Here is a 9,891-nt window from a genome sequence, read left to right on the forward strand (position 1 = left end):
CAAAAAAAGAGGGGAAAAGATAAGAAACCTAAGAAAAAACATGTCTTTGTTGTGCATATAGGGAGATATAGGGATCAGGAGGTATTAGAATAGCCCATATATTATTTAGCCCAGCCCACGTTGAGTGATGTCCGTGACCCGTGAGGAGCTGAATATGAAGCGGCAGGGGGCGGAGCCAGCGAAGACTATCTATCCCCTTCCTTTCTTTCTCGGTTCCTCAGCTGGGTGACAAAGGCGTTTCGTCAGCCGCGACCGGTGCGATTTCTTACCTCTTTTGATTTCAAATTTGTCTGCATGCATGGATTTACTTTCTATCTATCTCGATTCTGCATCTTCCCTCTCTTTTGTGGCGATTCCCACCCCTTTTGGCTCTTTTTCTAGGCATTATAGATCCGGTGCTGCGATCCTTTCTGTTTAGGATGCACTCATATGGAAGTAAATTTATGGTTATTTATAAGCTGCCATTGTTTTGATTGAGAATCGATGGTGTCGTAGGTCAGTGCGATGGTTGAGCATGAGGGGATCTCGAACTGAGCCTGTGGATATCAGTTTTGATGGAAGCGCCGACAGTGGCTCTGACGAAAACTCAGAGCAACTCAGATGGATCCGGTGATAGCTCATCTTATGAAGGAGCGTCCATGAGCTCCGATGGAGTGGTGTACATGAGCTCTGATGGATGGCGGAACATAGGTGGTAGGCAGTACTTTACCCGTAGACGCTAGCTCTCGCAAGAATTGTATGGGAGTCGTCCTCGATGGGACTTCCCGAATGACCGCACGATGGAATTCTACTATACTCCGTGCATCTAGGGTTGTTGATCCAGTGGAGCCTACCCAAAGATTCAGACCAGATTGTAGGAAGTGGGTGATACGTTTTTGTATTTCTATGAGAAGAAATACGGCACCCTAATATATTCATCTTGATGTACTCAATCCATTCAAATTCCATAATTCCAATGCTATAATCCCTATATTAAGACGAAGTAAGAAAGCATCAGCTCTTTCAACCCGGGGCCCCCTCTAGGGAACTGTTTGAGTTTTAGCATCGACCCCATTTCCTTTTGATCATATTACGCTTGACTCGCTGCAAAACATTTTGCTTTCTGAGCCACACTCATACGTGGTTTACACTCCTTGCCTTTCAGGGCTGGCAACCCTCCGGGTGGCATCAGTTGCCAAACAGAGAGATCAGTAGTAATCAAAACACCAAGGATTGACCAAATCACAACATCAAACCTGCGGTCGTTTTTCATATATACATGGAGTGGCAGGTCATAGCATTGCTGAAGCGGACTAAAATTCGGGAGAACGGATGAGAACAAAAATGATGTAAAGTCAGCTTTGGGTTTAAAGAGCATAAGTAGTATTTCAGGAGAGCTGTATCAGAATGCACAAAGGCTTAGTAACCGCAATACTAATTTACTCAAGGAAGAGCTGTACAATTTACTCAAGTAAGAGCTGCTCGATTTCGTCGTCAGACCAAACTGTAATAGGATGGTGGGAATTATATGTTGATGCGTACACATCTTCACAACTATAACTCTATGTAACAATGCACAAAGGAGTAGCAGCTGAAATATTAATTTCCTCAAGGAAGAACTAGTCAATTCTGTCATCAGAACAAACTGTAATAGGATCGTGCAAATTCTGTAAACCTTGAACGGGGTGCATAGTACCTTCCAAAGCCTATTAACATCAAGATGTAACAAGGCGAGAGAAAAATGATTGTAACTATCTTTTCCTTGTTCAAACATTTGAGAAAGCTTAAAGAATCCACTCTGCTGGCTTTTCCTCCAATGTTCTATTTTCCTTCTTTTACCTGCAAAAATGAAGTATGTTCCACATTTTGTTTGGCAGAACAAACTGGCAAAATTAGTGTTGTTACCAACAGACTTACATATTGCAAGAGGGATTCTGGAAGTATTTAGGCTAACTAAATTCATGAAAGACCCGGTATAAGACTCGTTTCAGCCCTCACGGTGCATCTCGAAGCCCTGCAATCAAAACTGAAACATCACTCTGCACTGAAATCTCTAAACACCAGTTCATCTAACTAATCGAGCAAGTAGCAGTCCTGCACTGAAACGCCTAAACACCAGTTCAGTTATCTACACATCTCTGCTACTACAAAATCTGAAAAATGAGAAACTGGACCCTCAGTGACACTGTCCAACGCACACCTGGAACCATGAACCAATTAAGGAAAGAAGCAAAGCACTTTGTTTTCTAGATTCCATAAAAAACACTCAAGGATGGTGTAGCTAAGCGGAACAACAAAGATAAATATTTTAAAACGATACCCACAGAATAACTTGGCATAGGATAAGATCTTGCATGAGAAGCTGGTTTGAGAGAGAGAGAGAGAGAGAGAGAGAGAGAGAGAGGTCTATGGCTAACACAACGTTGAGTGAATAAATAAAGATCAACTATCGAATGTTAGAGCCATGTGTGCGCTAATAAAAAAACGCAAGAGGTTTCACCTTATTCTTTTCTGTTGACTGAACCGACCTTGAGTTTTCTTGATTGAGAATATTTCATTAACTCTCTTTTTTGCAAATATATTTCGTTAACTCAAAATCCAATGCTCTCTTTTCCTTCTTCTATACTTGCAAAAATGAAGCATGTTATACACTTTGTTTGGTTGAACAAGTTGGCAAACTTGGTGTTGTTACCAACAGATCACAAGATGTATTCTGGAAGTATTCTTGCTTGAACTGCTCTAGTAAATTGCCTATTGTCTATCACTGCCAACAACACTATCAGTCATTAAGTTACTTCATCCCATTATAATTGAACAATATAAGGATAAATATGCACATCGAGTTGTCTCTTTCTTTTCTCAAACAAACAACACCAGGATCATCATCAGTAAGAAGTGCACAACAACATGCCTCAGTTGATAAATAATGAAGCAGTAATCACAATATATAAAATGGGAATAAAGATAAATGGCAAAAATCATCCATCAACAGCTAAAACAAGAGGGGAGTGACATAAGTATGCTAGATTGACAATAAAAATATAGGAATCCATAAGCCTGGACACTACTGTATTAAAAGAAAAGGACAAAAAAGTATAGAAATGGTTAATATGCTAATTTTTTCTCCATAAGAACAAGAAAGGTGTAACATGAGCAAGGATTTACATTAACGTAAACACTATACAGCTCTAAAAATAATTTTGGCAAACTTTCAGTGTCCAACTATAGGCGTACTTGTTTTCATCTACAGAGAAGAAAATTAGATAGCAAGCTTTCGGTGTCCAACCCCTGTTACCAAGTGAAGTAAATTTTTGCCGTCCAGGTTGGTTGTTAAGTTAATAATGAGAAACTTTCAAGCAAGGCTTAGAAACATGCTTAATTCTGAGAAAAAAATGTAGGAGATGACACCTACCTTTCAAGAGAAAAAAATGTGAGATGATGATTCCCGATCTCACTGAGTTTGTGCAAGCTGTACAGAAAAATTCCACATAAAACTTGTAGTCAAGTAGTTGCAGCTAGAATATTAAATGAGAAGACACTGAGTTTTTTTCATTATTTGTCACAGTACTGCAGCTAATCACCCTAGAAGGTCTTTCTGTAGTAGGTTAAACAAAATTCAGGTTGACGCTGAAACATCCACAATAAGAATCTCACTATCAGAATATGCTTTTGGACGAAGAGCACAAGACCAGATTGCCAATGTTGAATTTATCAAACTCCTAGCTTATAGCAGCGGGGACGTCATTAGATTCACGTAAAACAGCTTTGGCTTCTACCTGTTTGATCAAACAGAGTAAATCATGTCACTATCAGGATCGGATTATATGCAACCAGAGAATTAGGCGAGCAAATCGCCTAGCCAGATTTATGTTAAGTGATCACACAGTATCAATATATAGAAGCGCTATGTAGAAAGTGCATCTTAATTATACAAGGAAGATTCATATACTATTTAGTAATGGTGCACTTATAGTATGGCCATCTGAAGTACACTCAAATAAATCCCATTTGGTTTTGATGTTCCTAGTCGTATCAAAGAGGGCCATAAGCTTTTGCAGAGAGATAGGCAAGTATATATAGTACCTCGCATTAATCCATGATTTGGTTACATGCATGTCAACACACACCCTTTTTCACATCAAGTCCCAATTTTTTTAAAAGAATATAGGAAAAAAACTATGCAGACCAAGATTTACTTGGTATTAGAACAAATCGCACAGATCCAATCTTTGCTCAATGAAAACTAAGGAAGAACTCTATAACTATCCTACTCTGCATTGATCATTGCATGATATCAATATTTCTCTTTTACAGAATTATATTTCGACAACCATGCAAGCTCTGAACGTTGTTCTTGATTAAAAGGGCAAAGGAGAAACAAATGGAATAAGTCTCACCGTCACTACTCAGTTTCCACCCAACTTTTTATCCGAACAATATCCATTGCATCCACGCTTACCTCCCTCCTCCCCTGGAGCTCCAGCCCATAGCAATCCACAGTTTTCGAGAGAGTAGATAAAGGGTGAGACAATACTCCAACAACAATTTCTTAACAACTTAAGTGCCATTTATTTATTCTTATATAAAATTACACTGTAAAGTATCTACCGCTATATTGCTCTTGACTGAGTACTCGTGTTCACTGACACCTTCTATTGCTAATTTTTTATGCGTCGTCACTCGTCAGGTTTCAGAGTTCATAGGAAGAAATGCAAGTGATTATTTTTAAGTGGTTGGCTGACATATTGGCCTAGCATAGATCAAGCAATCCCATAACCACCTTAGTATCAAGACTAACTTGTGCATTAATCTCAGCATTACTCTATTTTAGAAGGGAAATGCTTTCATCAAGTGAAGCTTGTTGTCCAGCCTGATACATAGCAGAGCTACAGTTTCAGTTAGTAATCGAGCACAACATAGGAGAAACAAATCAAGTCATTCAATGAAAAGAACCTTGAAGCCTTGCTCTTTGGGGCTATGGACGCCATGCCGAGCGCTCGCAGGAGACATGGATTGCACCACCACAATGCCCTTGGCACCTAGGATTTTAACACCTGGGAATATATAAAGAAGAATCAGAACAAAGGTGAATCTATTCTGAACTCAAGGACACCAAAGTGTGACAAAATAAAGGGGAAGCACCAATCCTCCACAAGAAATGGTGCCGATAGGTAGAACATATTCCTTTTCATGTACTGTGGTGGAAGAATTGCAGAAGAAATCAGGCTCACCTATCTTGGAAGGGTCTGACTGCTCTAGGGACATCAAGCCACAATATTTCCAACCACTCATAACCAAAACAATATGCCCTGTCTTCAGTTTCAGACTTCCAGTCACCGGAAACTGTATGGGCCAAAATTAATCTTCAGAGAACAGAGGAAATACTAAATAAGCAAGAGGATAATCCCTGGAAATGCAATACACGTTGCAAAACAGTCAAGATCATCTGTAAAAATATGAAAAAAAATACACATCTTACCCTTCTGCTTGCACTCCTCAACAGCCTCCTCCTTCTCCCTGTCATTGGCCGCCTCCCCTCTCAGAACATTAAAATGATCAGCAGACCAAACACCATGATAGCACCCACAAAAACCTTAACGAGGAGAACAGAGATGTGACAGATCGTAGAACCTGCAAAACAAATGGGAGGTCAGAGCACAACCATGGTACAGTACATAGAAGCAAAAGAACACTGCACAAATATAAAGTTAGATTCTGGCACAAGAGAGGGATTTCATCGCCTCCAGCTTGAGCTTGCCTGCGGGCTGTCTTACATTGCATCCAACTCAAAGGCAATGTGAGGAGGCAGGGGAGGGGGGGCAAAAGGGATGCGAGGAGGACCTGCGAGGGCGACGACGTCGTCCTTGCCTGCCTTGTAAGAGATGACGCTTTTGGAAACACATGCTTGCACTCACCGGCGCTCGCTGTCGCCCAGCCGACGAGTCTCCCCCAACCTCCGACCCCGCCCACATCCGCCGCTCCTTCAACCCATGCTGCTTCCGCCCGCAGCCGCCGTGCCCTTCATGGCCTGCGACACTGCCCCCTCTTCCTTGGCCAGCTCTCATGGCTTCCATGGCATCGTCAATCTGGGATGTCCGATACATCATGGTCGTCATCGTGCCGTCCTCCTCGATCTATGGCGGCAGCAAAGATGCCGGATATGAGGTGGAGACGAGCGACGCAAGAGGGGTCCTTCTGGCCTCACGCCTCCACAACCCCTCCTCTGCGCCCCCGGGGAGGCCCCCTGCGTGGATCCAAGGCTTCCCCCAGCGGCACGACGTGGTGGTTCCATCCCCACGCGGCTTCCTCACGACCTGGGAAGATGAGCACCTCGGGCAGCAAGGGATGGGGGGTGAACTGGGGAGACCGTGGAGAAGGTCGAGGCGGAAGGAAACTGGCCACCTGCACGGACGGAGTCGGTGGACGGAGGAGCCGTAGCGGCGGCGGCGGCTGACGATGGAGGTTGGATGGAGGAGGGGTAGCGACGGCTGGATCGTAGGAAAGGGGGCTAGGGTTTGTGGCGGCTGAGGAGGGAGAGAGATCGAAGAGGGAGGGAGGGGTTGTGGCATGCGGGGCGATGGGATTGGACCAAGGTGCTTTCGAGGGCATGGCTACCCACGCTCCCGCAAATGGCACGACGCGCATGCGGCGTGCGGGGAGAGGGCACACCCGCACCTCGAAACAGCTTACCCAGCCAACAGGCACAGGACAAGAGCCCACCCGTCATTGGCCATGTGAAGTTACCACGCGGTCAAAATCAGCAGCGAAAGCAACGAGCATCTAACGGCCCAAACAAAGTCAAAGACCAGATTGACCACGATCCAACGACCAACGAAGGCTGAAATCGGGGGAGCCTCCTGGAGGTGAGTTGGCTAGCCTCTTTTTTGTTTTAAATAGGGGTTACAAGAGTTGATCTACCTCGAGATCATATGTTGTGGTCTAAACCCTAGAGGTATGATGAGTAATGTAATAATCTATCGACTAGCCTGGCCTCAGTTTATATAATATACCATAGGGCTAGGGTAACAAGAGTCCTAGCCGAATACGCCGATGAGGGAGGAGTCCTTGTCTTGATCACCAAGTCTTGTGGAATCTTCCTTGTATGCGGCAACTGTCCGAACTGGCCCATGAGTATACGGCCATGGGGGTCCTCGGCCCAATCTAACTGATCGGGGGACGACGTGGTGAGTACCCCCTAGTCCAGGACACCGTCAGCCTTGTTGAGTTTGTAGGCGTGATATGGAAATTTTGGTTCCTCAAAACCTGGTGGTTGAGCAACATATACTTCTTCCTCAAGCTTACCATTGAGGAATGCACTTTTCACATCCATTTTTTGTAAGATGATATTATGATGGTTAGCATAGGCAAGCAATATGTGAATAGCCTCAAGTCTAGCAACAGGTGCAAAAGTTTCATCGAAATCAATTCATTCAACCTGTGTGTAGCCTTGTGCTACAAGATGAGCCTTATTCCTCACCATGAGGCCATTTTCATCTTGTTTGTTGCGGTAAATCCATTTGGTGCCGATGATGTTGTGCTTGCGAGGGTCTAGTCGCTTGACAAGCTCCTACACATTGTTGAGCTCGAATTGATGCAATTCATCTTGCATGGCTTGAATCCACTCAGATTCCATGAATGCTTCATCTACTTTAGTGGGCTCTGTGATAGAGATAAAAGCAAAATGCCCACAACAGTTAGATAAATGTGAAGCTTTTGAGCGAGTGAGGGGACCTGGTGCTTCGATGCCATCGGTGATCTTCTTGAATTGCACTTCATTTGCAATGCGAGGATGTGCGACTTGACGACTGTGCTTAGGCTCAGCAGTTTCTTCAGGACCAGTTTCTTCAGCAGTACCAACATGATTTTCCTCACGATCAGGAATGTCTTCTTTCAATAATTTCTTCGGTAGGGATGACATCCTCATTAGCTTTGAACTTGATGGATTCCTCAGGTGACATTTCATCTAGCACATGAGCTAGGTGCTCTCTTTGCGAGCTATTAGTTTCATCGAACCGCACATCTACAGTTTCAACAACCTTGTGGTGAAAGGTGTTGAAGACTCTGTAGGTGTGCGAGTCCTTTCCGTAACCAAGCATAGAACCCTCATGTGCTCTCGGTGCAAATTTAGAGTGATGGTGAGGATCTCTAATCCAGCATTTAGCACCGAAGAATTTGAAATAACTTACATTGGGTTTCTTGTCAGTGAGGAGTTCATATGAGGTCTTTTTGAAGAATTTGTGAAGATATACCCTGTTGATGATGTGGCACGCAGTATTAATTGCTTCAGGCCAGAAGCGCTCAGTTGTCTTGTACTCATCAAGCATAGTGCGGGCCATCTCAACAAGAGTCCTGTTCTTGCGCTCCACGACGCCATTTTGCTAAGGAGTATAAGGAGCAGATAATTCGTGAGTAATACCAAGCATATCGAGATATTCATCAAGGCCGGTGTTCTTGAACTCGGTTCTGTTATCACTCCTGATATGCTTGATCTTCACACCAAAGTTAGTGGAAGCCCTTGAGGAAAAACGTCTGAAGACTTCCTACACTTCATTTTTGTAAGTGATGATATGCACCCATGTGTAATGAGAATAGTCATTAATTATGACAAAAGCCATATAATGATGCAGAGCTAGTGAACGTGGCATAATGAGTAGGGCCAAATAGATCCATATGAAGTAATTCAAAAGGACGAGAGGTGGTCATGATAGTATTCGCGGGATGCTTGGCTCTGGTGATCTTTCCAGACTCACAAGCCCCACAAAGATGATCTTTGAGGAATTTGACACCCTCGATGCCAATGACATGCTTCTTCTTCACGAGTGTATGCAAGTTCCTCATCCCAGCATGACCAAGTCGTTGATGCCATAACCAGCATTCTGAAGCTTTTGCGAGTAGACATGTGGCAGGATGTGGTCCTGCAGAGAAGTCAACAATATACAAGTCTCTTTTCCTAAAGCCTTCGAAGACTTTGGAGTTGTCAGATTCCATTAGCACAAGGCAACGAAATTTGTCGAAGACAACAACCATATCAAGATCACAAAACATTGATACTGACATAAGATTGAATCCTAAGGACTCAACAAGAATGACTTTGTCCATGTGTTTATTCTTTGAGATTGCAACCTTACCTAGACCCAATACCTTGCTTTTGCCTTTGTCAGCGTAGGTGATATGCTTCAGATGAGATGGTGACAACCCAGTGCCATCAGCAAGCTTCTGTTATCAATCATGTGATTTGTACATCCACTGTCGAGGACCCACTCAGTAGCTTTGGGTTGTTCATCCTGCAGATGAATTAGTGCAACTTATGAACCCATATACTTCATTAGTGAAGAATATGATATCAATTTCATCAATAGTAACAAATATAGCAATATGAGGACGTGAGAAATGAATGATTCATTTCTTCATGATTAGCTTGCGTCCTTTCAAGAACATTCAGGTCTCCAGCAAATTCTTCAGATGATCAAGTTCGTCTGGAGACCTAACCCTGCATAAGAGATTAGTTCTTTTTCTTCACCACCCATATCTGGAGGGGTGGCAAAGAGTTCATCATTCTGCGAGCTCCATAAGAAAATGATGGCATAGAAGCCAGTGCACTTCGTTTCACAGTAGAGTGGTTAGGGTAAGCATATGAATAAGCAGAGAGATTCTCTGAGGACTTATGAACATAATGATTTGAAGAATAATGCACATAGTCATAGCCCTTAGACTTTCCCTGCGAAAGAGAAGTGTTAGCACAATGATAATCATATGAGGATTTTGATCCATGTGAGGAATTTGATCCTCATGAAGAATTTTGTCCATATGAGGACTTGGATCCATATGAAGAGTTTGGTCCATATAAAGAATTTGATTTGGGGTTCCTATTCTTCATGGATGGTGTCATGATGACATTCACCTAAAGATTTT

The 9,891-nt window shown here is 43.1% G+C and overlaps 1 long non-coding RNA gene across 17 annotated transcripts; it reads right to left on the reverse strand.

The window, feature by feature from the left end:
* Window positions 1-1,564: 1,564 nt before the first annotated feature.
* Window positions 1,565-6,637, reverse strand: LOC123093234 (uncharacterized). Of its 17 annotated transcripts, none has more exons than XR_006445189.1 (7): window positions 5,821-6,637; window positions 5,459-5,610; window positions 5,211-5,322; window positions 4,377-5,033; window positions 3,561-3,755; window positions 1,897-3,448; window positions 1,565-1,818 (listed from the first exon to the last, which is right to left on the reverse strand). It is a non-coding gene; the product is annotated as an uncharacterized lncRNA (long non-coding RNA). The 17 variants fall into 17 exon arrangements; XR_006445182.1 differs by having other exon boundaries at window positions 3,634-3,755; window positions 5,821-6,636; XR_006445190.1 differs by having other exon boundaries at window positions 1,897-4,849; window positions 4,933-5,033.
* Window positions 6,638-9,891: the final 3,254 nt, after the last annotated feature.

The sequence above is a fragment of the Triticum aestivum genome, chromosome 4B (assembly GCF_018294505.1).
Source record: "Triticum aestivum cultivar Chinese Spring chromosome 4B, IWGSC CS RefSeq v2.1, whole genome shotgun sequence".
Classification (NCBI taxonomy): domain Eukaryota; kingdom Viridiplantae; phylum Streptophyta; class Magnoliopsida; order Poales; family Poaceae; genus Triticum; species Triticum aestivum.